Raw genomic sequence first — 12,336 nt, forward strand, 5'->3', positions numbered from 1 at the left:
AACGCCTCATAATGCCTTACGTTGTGGTGATTTATGATGGATTTCGTATGTAAATATTTTAAGGTTCAGAGCAGATATTTCATACTTTTGTATTTTGCTCATACGGGCTGATTTGTAATTAATTATTACTTATGTCTCAACTGATACTCAGTCTTTCAGCTGTATGAATGATCTCATTAAGTGCTATTATCTCAAGCAATTCTGCATAAATGGCCTGGGTTAGCTTAGATTTGAGTTAGAATGCAGCAGGGAAAAGGAGAGAAGCACCAATTATGTTTCGAGAATGCCACAAAAATATGCTTGTACTATTCAACTTGTTCCTTTCCAAGGCCACACCTGGAAGGCCAATCAGAGAGCTACAATACAATTTTGAAATCAGTTTAGTTGATCCTATTCTTTACATTGGGCCAGTTGGCTCTCGAGAGTTTTCAAGTGACTAGTCTTTGCTAGGGACTTCATTTCTTTCATATCTCTTCCCCCAGCAACGTCTCTCAGACAGTTGGTTTTATTGTGATGTTCAATAACAATGAAGGTATTCGGTTTCATACGCAGCGCCGTTCCAAAATAATCAGTTTGTCATTTTAATTTTCTTTGATAAGTTTACTCAAGCTACCTCTCCTCTTTATATGATGAAATAAAAAACACCAACTAAAATAATCTTCTAAGGATTGATGTCTCTTCTAATAAAAGATTTTGGGAGCTCACTTTATTTCCAAAACTTCCCCATAAAAGGAATCATTACAGATAACCGAGTTTCCTTTCATGAACTGTATTTGGAAGAGATCGGGACACTTTATGAGATAACTATCGTTTCCTAATTTCTGAGTGATGAATTATTTCCAGAAGACGCTCTCTTATACTTTAATCTCTTTCATCTCTTGGTGACCATTCATAAAAACCCAAAGTGATTCTCCTTCGTACAGTATTATACAATATTTTATTTCATGAGTCATAGTGGTGGGAATCGAAACTCGTATGCCCGACACTTTTCAACCTAATGGGAATCATTATTATAGTACAGACCATTTCAGCTGCAAAAACGCATCGCATAAATTAGCCTCACTATCGAAATGGCAGATGATTACGCTTTCGGGTAAAAATCAAATTGGTCTGGAGGGAATTTATAGAGCTTCCTTTACGATGCATTCTATACGTCCCTATATATAAATCTCCTTCGGGATTCCGGCTGAGTCTTTGATTTTTGTTGCTAATTCTTCGCGTATGCGTTACTATAGATACGTGATCAACAACAGTAATTAAACTTGGAGTAAGGAAACCTTTATGTAAATAACGTTATGATTTAAATTGATTCGCGAATTACAGTAATCCCTCGGTTATCTGACTTAGCATTATTCGAAACTCAACATTATCTGAATTCAACCGGACCCCGGGAACCAGTGAAACTATATATTCATAAAAATAGGGGAAAAAACACTCTGGTTGTTGATAATGCTGCTCAGATGTAAGGAAATTTTGGTAACACTGCTTACACTCATAACAGGCTGGGAAAAGGTTTAGTAGGAGCTGGAGAAAGAGTTTCCAGGATGTGAGGAATTAGAAGGCTGGTAAGGATTAGAGAGAGAAGCTATTCACAGGAATGGGGTTGCAGAGAAAGGGATATTTAGTGGATGGCTGGCCAGGTAAGGGGTTTCCTATGCAGATAGAGGGTGAAAATTCCACTCAGGATGAGTAGAGTGGTAGCCCAGTGTTTAACTTCCCTAAAACGTTCGCAATTATTATAGACACCTTTTGTTTAATTTTTTAAACATTGTGTTTTTTACATTTTATTAAAGGATATTACGTGCAATAAAACACTGTAATCATGCACAATGTGAGTTAGAGAGAGAGAGAGAGAGAGGGAGTAAAGCATTCAACATTGCCCTATTTCCTCACACACGCACACTAGCGCCTCAGTGACGTGCTTGGTACGGTATTTGCCTGCCACCTCGGTGGACGCAAGTTTGATTCTCGGGCATTTCATTGAGGGATGAGAGATGTGTATTTCTAGTGATAGAAGTTCACTCTCGACGTGGTTCGGAAGTCACGTAAAGCCATTGGTCCCATTGCTGAATAACCACTGGTTCCCTGCAACGTTAAGCACCATACAAACAAACACACGCACACACACTCCTTTCCTTTTTTTTATTTCTATTTTATGCTGTTGCGCTATTCTAATTTTCATTCTACTGTATTTTCTTATTTTTCATTTCTGTGTTTTGTCTTAATTTTCACCGCAGAAAATTATGAAAAACCAATAGAAATCATAATTTAAAGGAGAGAGAAGAGAGAGAGATGCACATTTGATATATTCCTAAATTTCGTCGTTATTTCTGTATGTTTTGCCATAATCTTCACTCCATGAAATTATGGAACAGAAATAAAATTCACACTTTAAATGAGAGAGAGAGAGATTGTTATTGACTTAACGGAAGGGGAGACAATCTGATGTAAACACCTCGACTTGGTGACAATATCTGACAAAATTCATGACGAAATTCGTATTATAAATATTGTTCATTAATATTTTACTGTTGGGGTGTCACGTCCCATGCAGGGAGATGCGCCGTGCCTCGGTATGACACATCACCATGGTATGAATTTTATGTATTTTTATGATGAATATTTTTTTTTATCAAAATTATCATATACTGTCAGCTTCACCTCTTCAAACTGTGAAACAATGAGTTGGGAAACAATTGTATTTTTTATCATTTTTTCATCTCAGGTAGATTCGTGATTTTTTCGTGTATAGTTTGTAAAACGCAAAAATGGAAAAAAAACTGAGGAAAAAGGCTGAAACTATCAAATAAACTTAAAAATAAAAACCTTGGAAATGTAAGCAACGCGACCGAAAACGCGCACTGCACGTTCGATACACAAACATTGCATAAACTTTTTTTATACAAAGACCAGAAATGGTAAATTATTTCCCATCAATATGCTGATATGGTGTGATAATCCTCAAAGAGTCAACTGAAAATATGTTGTGAAAATTTTGACAAAACGTCATGAATTGAAAAATGACGAATGATAGGGGAGAAATGTAGGGTGTGTGTGTGTGTGCTCTCATATAAAGGAATTTCTTAGTGAGTTATCGAATACTCTCTCTCTCTCTCTCTCTCTCTCTCTCTCTCTCTCTCTCGCTTTTGCATGGTGCCTGACAATCTTAGTAAAAGTTCATATCCTTTAATAAGATGTGAAAAAACAATAACTTGAAAAACAAAACAAAACAAAAGTATTTTTACCTTCGAAACTTAAGAAACATAACTGTAAACAAAGGAAACTACAAATCAGTTTCATGAAATTAACTGAAAAATTTGTGATTAAGATGAAACATGATATTAGCAATTGTGAACTATTCTCTCGTTGACTGTTGTGTGATGATCATATCATAGTCAATTGGAGACAGACAGAAGAGAGAGAGAGACAGACAGACAGACAGACAGACAGGAGAGCTATACGGCGACGTCATCATTAATGAAATACCATATATAGTTGTAAAGACACGCACACACATACACACACGCACACACAACACAAACAACTATAACGTCTTTGATACTTTGCTGTAAAATGGCAAATCATATTTTACTTACAATAAAACGAAAAGTGATTAATGACTTCTTAGTTGTTCTTAAAATGAATGTGCTTTGGACACGTTATTATTGAAAATGCCGTGCGTACTAGAGCTGGAAACGCATGGTAGGTTTTATACACACGCAAACACAGTTTCCAAGAAAAAGCGGAATGAGACCCAAAATGTTGGGTGATAATTGCTTTTCTATTCGAGGGAGAATGAAAAGAAAGTAATTGCATTATCATCATTGTCAGAGTTCAGTGAGACTTCAGTTGATCGGTAAGTAGTGATATATACATAAATACGTACTTACACACATACATACTCGCATGACCTTGAGCAGAACGTTCGTCTCACCATCGGGAAGAGTCAGGTTCGAATCCTGGCAAGGCGGAGAGAGAGATTAAGGAGCATTTTGCTAAAACGCTTTGCTTCTCATTAAACCTGACTATCGCAGTATTTCCTGTGCCTGGTCGTCATGGGGCCAGCAACCTCATCCTAAGGAATTGCTGCGAACCAGATGGATAGCATTCTATGTCGCCATGCTGTCTGAGGGAAAAGTTACATTATTATTGTTATTATTTTTTTTTTCTCTATCACAGTCCCTAATTCGACTGGGTGGTATTTATAGTGTGGGGTTCCGGGTTGCATCCTGCCTCCTTAGGAGTCCATTACTTTCCTTACTATGTACGCCGTTTCTAGGATCACACTCTTTTGCATGAGTCCTGGAGCTACTTCAGCCTCTAGTTTTTCAAGATTCCTTTTCAGGGATCTTGGGATCCTATGATTATGGGTACAATTTCCACTGGCATATCCCATATCCTTCTTATTACTATTTTCAGGTCTTGATACTTATCCATTTTTTCCCTTTCTTTCTCTTCAACTCTGGTGTCCCATGGTATTGCGACATCAATGAGTGATACTTTCTTCTTGATTTTGTCAATCAACGTCACGTCTGGTCTATTTGCACGTATCACCCTATCTGTTCTGATACCAATAGTCCCCAGAGGATCTTTGCCTGATCGTTTTTCTATCCAGCCCCCCCCCCCTCCTTCAGGTTGGTGTTCGTACCACTTATTACTGCAAGGTAGCTGGTGTTTCTTGCACAGGCTTCAGCCCTCCACTGGAGCCTGTGCAAGAAACAATATTTTTATATAACTAACCAGGCACTAACTTGACCAAGGGAATTGTTCCCCAATAAAATACTAAGGAAGAGGAGTAAATAAAAAATATATAAAATTTGTTTCATCCAGAAAAAAAACGCAATGTGACTGTATTCTACTTCCTCAGGCGCTACGATCGAGAGAGAGAGAGAGAGAGAGAGAGAAAGAAGTTTCTCATAAATAACGGAGAAAAAAGAGAATAGGGATAAATAACGGAAAAATAGAGAATAGGGGACGAATAGAGATGGAAACTGGGAGACGCCGGAAAAGATGAGAGAGATATAAAAGGATATTTGAGTCTGATACGAATGAGGAGGAGGACAAAAAGTAATAAATAGCAACACCAAGAGACAAAGACGTCAACGGAGCGAAGGCGGAGGTAATAAAATTGTTATGAATTTCTTATTGCATCCAAACTCTGTGAGGAAGTGTAAGAGTACAAAAATAATATATATATATATATATATATATATATATATATATATATATATATATATATATATATATATATACTCGTGACAGAATTAAACTGTAAAACGGACAAAAAGGCTTGCTGTGTCTAGTTTTTCTCATCTTCTGAAGTTTTATCTATTATTTGTTTCATCAAATGTTTTTCGCAATTTCTAAAACTTAAAAGAACTTCTATTTTAGAAGTGCTGTTGGCCCATGGCTTCACTAGAAAAGAAAGTAAACTGCGTTCTTTGGTTGGCTGAGCTAAAATGCAAAGTGGCTGTCCAAAGAAGGGTCACAACCCAGTAGAATAAAGAAGCACCACACAGAAATCGCATATCCAGGTGAATGTAGAAAAGGACACAAATTTTGTTATAGATAAACCACGGGTCTGGTAGACCATGTGTTGATGAAGGAACTGTAGAGTCTGCAGATTCGATGCAGAATCTTATGCACAGTAGATTTTGAAAGTCTCATCTCCAAAGATGTTCGTCGTAGACTCTTTTCTCAAAGGATCGTTGTAGATGCTAAAGTCATATGTGAAGTGTCCTGTTTTGTCTTGACGAGTTTCGAAGTTTCATGAGTGGCTTACAGAAGGCTTTCGATAAGTCTTGTTTCATAACTTATAAAATTCTGAGATTCACGATGGAGCCGAACTGCTTTAGCACGATCCTTTAGTCGCATCATCTAAGCAATCATTTTAGTACATGGTAATCATCATTCAGCTGTGATTTATAGAAATAAGGGAGACGAAGTTATTGGGTTGGCTATCCTCAAAAGCAATATCCGTTGAAATGTTATACTGGCATGATGTGGATGGGACTATTCCAACTCTAGCAATATGTATACGTCATTCTGACATATCGAGTGTGGGACGAAGCGTCCCGTCCTATGGACGTCAGGTTTATTTGGGTTTAAGTCTCTGTGCTGACGAGAGAACCCAAAACCTGTTAGGAAATCGAGAGGGTCAGCGATCATAGTGGGTAATTATATATATGTGTGTGTGTGTGTGTGTGTGTGTGTGTGTGTGTGTGTAGTGTGTGTGTGTGTGTGTGTGTGAAAAATGGTGACACCATACAAGAATGGGTAAAAATGTTATGCTGTAAAAAGTCATAGAAAATGAAAGTATACGAGTATATCTAGGGCTGTTCCCCCACCTTTTATTTTCTTTCTTTTATGTAAGAGAAGCGAGACAAATCAAGCTTTACAATTCTTTGATCGAATTATTTCCAGATTTACCGAAATGAATCTTGAATGGAAAATCTGCGACCACAAAAATAAACGGGGAAGTTTTAATCAAACCTTTTAATCCCCAAAGTCATTATTGTGTGATGACGCATTGAAAGGAAGGATTCAGAGATGGAATATTAATGGCTCTGGTTCATCGCTTCTTTCAACCCTCGCTGTGCTCGTGCCGTTTCTTTGTTTGCTTTTCTCTGATTTCATTTGCTCTTTTTCTCCCTCAAGAAAAGCTTATTTTTTGTTCTTCGAATTTCCTTCTATTGTTTCATTTCTTTTCTTATTTTGATTCACTTATATTTCTCATTTCGTTGAAAGGATTAGTTTTTAATCGTTATTGTTTAAAGAACTCTGTTTCAAAACGGAGACCTGTGTGTAGAATAACTTTGAAGTTTCTGGGTTATTCTCCGCGGCTCTGAATCAACTTAATCAAGTGCTGACCTCTATTCCAAACGTCCTGGGATCGTTCCCAAACGGGTATAAAAACCTCTTCATTCATTTCCCTCCCGATTTCAGGCAAGAGAGAAGTTAAGAGTTCATTATCAACACTACAAGTGAATGTCAAATGGTTCATAGATTACTTTATAGTCTTTTCAAGGCCAAATGTCTTCCTTTCCATAATTCACACTTCATTGACATGCAGGACTGATCAGACACGAACAAGATCATTGATTATGGAAAAGCTCTGTAAAAAAAGGTTCGAATCAACGGATCCGGATTCTTTCATTTCCCTTCTCAACATCAATTAATCTCAATCTTGTTTTGTTGTTACCCAGTCTCTCTCTCTCTCTCTCTCTCTCTCTCTCTCCTCTCTCTCTCTCTCTCTCTCTCTCTCCATAACCGCATGTTCACACCCCGACGCGATCATTTCTATAGCAGGGAAACAGGAGAGCGATACATCACCTTCCCTTTTTCCTTTCCACATATCCCTTAAATATTTCTCTTCCATATTTGGGGAGAACATTCGACCATTGCAGAGCGCCTCCATTTTATCGGGTGACTCTCTCCTGCTTCCCTGTGGCCCATTTGTTGACCCTTTTCGCTTCATGCTGAAATGCCCGGACATAATGACGTCGTTCCTGCCAGCTCCACTTGTCGCTTGTTTATTCGCACACCAAATCGCCTCAGCTCTTCCTAAAATTTACCCTTTGGGGATCTGCTAACATTAACATGAGTTAGGGAATGTTAGCAAGATGGCCCGGCAGCTCCTCCTGCAGCGACCTTATTTAAAGTTATGACTCGCGAGTATTTTTCTTATGCTTAATCTTCTGCAAATCTCCTTTCATCTTCCAGCTTCCCCTCTCACAGATTTCGTCCAAGTGTGTTAATACACACACACACACACATAAAATATATATATACATATATATATTATTAAATATATATATATATATATATGTATAACACACACACACACACACACACACACACACACACACATATATATATATATATATATATTATATATATATATATATATATATACACATACACATACTAGCTGACCAACCTGGCACTGCCCGGAAAAACTCTGAATGACAACCAACAAATCTCTCTCTCTCTCTCTCTCTCTCTCTCTCTCTCTCTTTCTGACTCTCTTTGCTCCTTGTTAAGATAGTTACTTCAGTTACATTGTTCAGCAATTTTTATATTTCACCACTTCTCACCACCCACCCCCCCCTTCCTATCAGGGCTGAACTTGAACTTGATGGGCATCTGGAGTGTTGCTATTCATCTCAGTGACCTCAAAAACTATGGACTAGGCAGTAATATCCGTCATTTTAGATATTTTATTTTTTACCCCTTCTCACCTCCCCTTCCTATCAGGGCTGAGCTTGGGCTCAAAGGACATTGGGATTGTCACTTTCATCTCACCTACCTCAAAAACTATAAATTAGACACTAATTTCTGATGTTTTCGTTTAGTTTTACATGTCGTCCCTTCCCGCCTCTTCTCATCACTCCATCTCCCTATTGGAGTTGAACTTGGACTTGAAAGGCATCAGGAGTGTCACTATTCATACCAGTAACCTCAAAAACTATACATTAGACACTAATATCTGTCGTTTTCTGTTACTCTAACTTGTCATCCCCTTCCCACCCCTTGTCACCCATCCCCAGGGCTGAACTTGGACTTGAAGAGCATCAGGAGTGTTACTATTTTTCTCAGCGACCTCGAAAGCCATGGATTAGACACTAATATCTGTTGTCTTCCCACATGCCCCGGTCCCTTTAGCCAACCAATAGTCCGATTTTAATTCTGTTTTCACCATGACCTTCCCCAGTTTGATATTGACTTATAAATCTCACCAAAATCGGTCAAGAAATATGGATTTACATAGTGTTTATCTATTATAGATATAGATTTATATCTATTCATATATATACATAAATGTACATATATGTATAATATATATATACATATATATATGTATATATATATATAATATATATATATATAATATATAATATATATATATATATATATATATTAGAAGCAGGATATGAAGGAGTGTACTCATTTTTAGAAGAACGCAATAAAGGAATAGGAGGTAAGCGATCCCTTCCAAATTATTAACCATTTACTCCGTAACAGAATAAAAAATTGATCGAACTAAGTCAGGTCCCTTAACCGAAAGAAAGAAAAATTTAAATAACGTAATGCCAGGCTCCCTAGATGAAATAGAAATGGTAAAAAATATAGACAAATAAGACGTGATGTAACAGCAATCGGAGAATCGCAGTTCTATGAAACCCAACCCAAAAAAGAATAGGGGGAGATTCTTCAGTCATTTTCTGTAAACTGAAAAACGAGTGAGTGAATAATCAGGAAGGAAGGACATAACTATCTCGGCGCTTCGAAGATTACGAGAAAATATAACAGCAATGTTTTGTTACTGAAATAAAAGCTCGCTCATTTTTTTTGGGGTGTTTGGAACACCCCTTCATCTCTTGGTTGTGATATTTGTTTCCCCGTTCTCAATCTCAATCACATCACAAGAAATTTAGGAAAGAATGAGGAGGAATTTGTGGATTATCTCATAGCGACGAAAAGAATTGGGTCGTTCCATTTTCTGAAAGCCATCATGATTCTTTTTTTGGGAGAGTTGGACCGAACAAATAAAGAGTAACAATGATTAAGAAATATGTCAGCAACTCAGCATAAGATAATCGAGGCAGTATTCTCATGATATAAAAAAGGAGACATGCTAAAATGATATTTAAAGTCTTTTCTGAGATGTTCATTAATTAAAATTGCAAGCAAATGAGCAAGAAACTTCAAGGAACCTCCTCACTCTGCTACATTTCCTCACACTAACACGAAGCCTGAGATACATTTCCCCGAGAAAGTTGGTCCTTAAATTCGCCGAAGATTGGCCGTTGTCTCCGGGAGAGGATCTTGGGGGCTTTTCCCTCGGGTCTTCAGTGCCAGGAGGAAACGCCTCCTCCTCCTTCTTTATTGCTCGCTTGTAAAAGTCTCCTTCGTCCTTCTCTCGTTGCTCTCTAGGGATACAGAATTTTAAAGGTGTATATATATGTATATATCAAGGTAGGAAGAGCTGAATTTTTTTACAAACTAATTATTGTTAAAAAATATCCACAATTATATATTAAAAATATATTTCCATGTGAAAATAGAACAAAGACTTTCGCTCATCAGTGTAACGTTAAAATGTCTTTAACTTTACAATGATGAACGGTGTTCGAAAGTCTTTGTTCTATTTTTACATAGAAATATATTTTTAATATATAATTGTCGATATTTTTTTAACAATTTGTTTTCACGAGACTTTGAATTTCTTATCAAACTAATTGTTATTAAAAATAAGTGTGCTAAGTCACATTCCCAGACTTCTTCGATGTCTTCCAAAGGATTTGTTCTGAAATGAGTAACAAATATGTCTGCGATGTAAGTCAAAAAGGTTAGACAGTCAGGTGAGATGACACCGGCTGGGAGGTATTAAGGCAGCAAACTAAGCAGCTGTGGCGGGAAAGACAAAAAAAAAAAAAAAAAAAAAAAAAAAAAACAAAAAAAAAAAAAAAAAAAAAAAAAAAAACTGAGCACCTATTGCGCCCGGTTGATCAATCAAAATATTCGAGGGCAGGAATTAGGGGTAGTCTGTGCATGGTGCTAGCTGTTCCTTCTCATTCCAGAATACTAGCTGATAAACTGAAGGCTCAATGATATATATATATAGTATATATATATTATATATATATATATATAATAATATATATATAAAAATATATATATATATGAATGAGTGTGTTGTAATTATTATTATATATATATATATATATATATATATATATATATATATATATATAATGAAGTGACAGTATGTTTATGAGTTGATTGGTGAATATGAGAATATTTATTGTAAGATAAAAACACGTATACGTAAATATCTACCCTTTATCATTCATTACCTCCTTTTCCCTCAGTAACCACATTAGTATATAGCAAAAGAAATCTAGCAATATCTTATTTTATTTTCTTTCCCATCTACTTACGTAACGATTTCCTCTCTATTCATTTCAGTGCGTGGACGGAGGCCCTCCTTACAAAGCACAATTCCAGCGCCTTATAAGACTGTGACCGCCTGGAAAGCAGTCAGATTCCAGGGTTCCAGGTAAGTTATCACTAGCGTTGATAAGGGTTAGCCAGGGCGCGTTACCTCTTGTTGACTGTGAAACCACTGCTTAGATTGGAAGGGAGGTCCACTCTGGATACTTCCATCGAGGCATAAATAAAAAAAATACAAAAATACTTAGTTGCAAGAAAAGCTTTTTTCGTTTTCTTTGTTTTTCGTCCGTCCGTTTTCCTTTACGAATGGTGGACCTCAAACCGTTTAGAGACAAAAACCAAAGACGTCATGGGAAGAGAAGCTGTCGACAATATTGTCCTCTTGAGAGAGAGAGAGAGAGAGAGAGAGAGAGAGAGAGAGGAGAGAAGGAAAGGGTAGTGGGGGCTGAAGATGCCAAAGTTCATAAAAAGAAAAATCAGCAAGTTTACGTAGACAAACAGACAGATAAATAGATGATGCTTAGAAACCGAAAGGAGGAAAAGAAAAGCACCAACACCTACACAGACTGAAAGAAAGTACTACAGGGATTTCCTCTTATTCGTGTAACTAGATCCACTTATCGGTATCATACACGTTCATTTTTTTTTTCTAATAGAACAGAGACCAATAAGATAAAGTGGGAAAACCATCAGTCAAAGGGAGAAGAAAGAAATAAATAAAACTGAACAGAAGAGAATGAAAGTAAATATTGCAAAAGGTTGAAAACAAACAAGAAATTCTCATTACACTTTGCAAGGCTGCTATACCATTGTGTTGCAACTGTAACATCGGTGGCCCAGTGACCTACTCTCTCTCTCTCTCTCTCTCTCTCTCTCTCTCTCTCTCTCTCTCTCTCTCTCTCGTCTCTCTCTCTCATCCTCCTCTCTTCTCCTCTCTCTCGATCCTCTCTCTCTCTCTCTCGCAATCTGTGTGATAATGGTGTCCGAGTTTTCCGCACGAAAGAAGGTAAAAGACGCGACAGAAAAAAAAAATCTCTTGACATTTGTAAACGTTCAGGGACAGTTCGATCCATTGTCTCTTTAGTGCATGTGTGTAGCATTCAATTACAGAAATTAATTTTAATCCTATTCGATAACATTAACAACCTGCAGAGATTACATTACGCTGATAGATTCAGAGATAAACGTATAATGAAAATTAGGAAACGTTTGATCCATTTCCACTTAAAAAAAAATGTGAACAGCGACACCCTGCAATATGTTGGACGCTTTTGCATTACCCTGTCAAAGTTAACGCTTTGGGATATATAGATTTTGACCTGTTTGTCCCTCTGCCTGTCAGTCTTTTTATTTTCTTGTGTCTATTCGTTTGTTAAAGAG

General features: G+C 37.0%; 1 long non-coding RNA gene across 1 annotated transcript in view; it reads left to right on the plus strand.

The window, feature by feature from the left end:
* The window catches only part of LOC135226773 (uncharacterized), an 83,508-nt gene extending 72,468 nt beyond the window's left edge, over positions 1-11,040 (plus strand). The window contains exon 5 of the long non-coding RNA XR_010317271.1: positions 10,972-11,040. This is a non-coding gene — a long non-coding RNA (uncharacterized LOC135226773). The remainder of the gene's footprint in view (positions 1-10,971) is intronic.
* The last annotated feature ends 1,296 nt before the right edge of the window (positions 11,041-12,336 follow it).

This window comes from Macrobrachium nipponense, chromosome 15 (genome assembly GCF_015104395.2).
Source record: "Macrobrachium nipponense isolate FS-2020 chromosome 15, ASM1510439v2, whole genome shotgun sequence".
Classification (NCBI taxonomy): Eukaryota; Metazoa; Arthropoda; class Malacostraca; order Decapoda; family Palaemonidae; genus Macrobrachium; species Macrobrachium nipponense.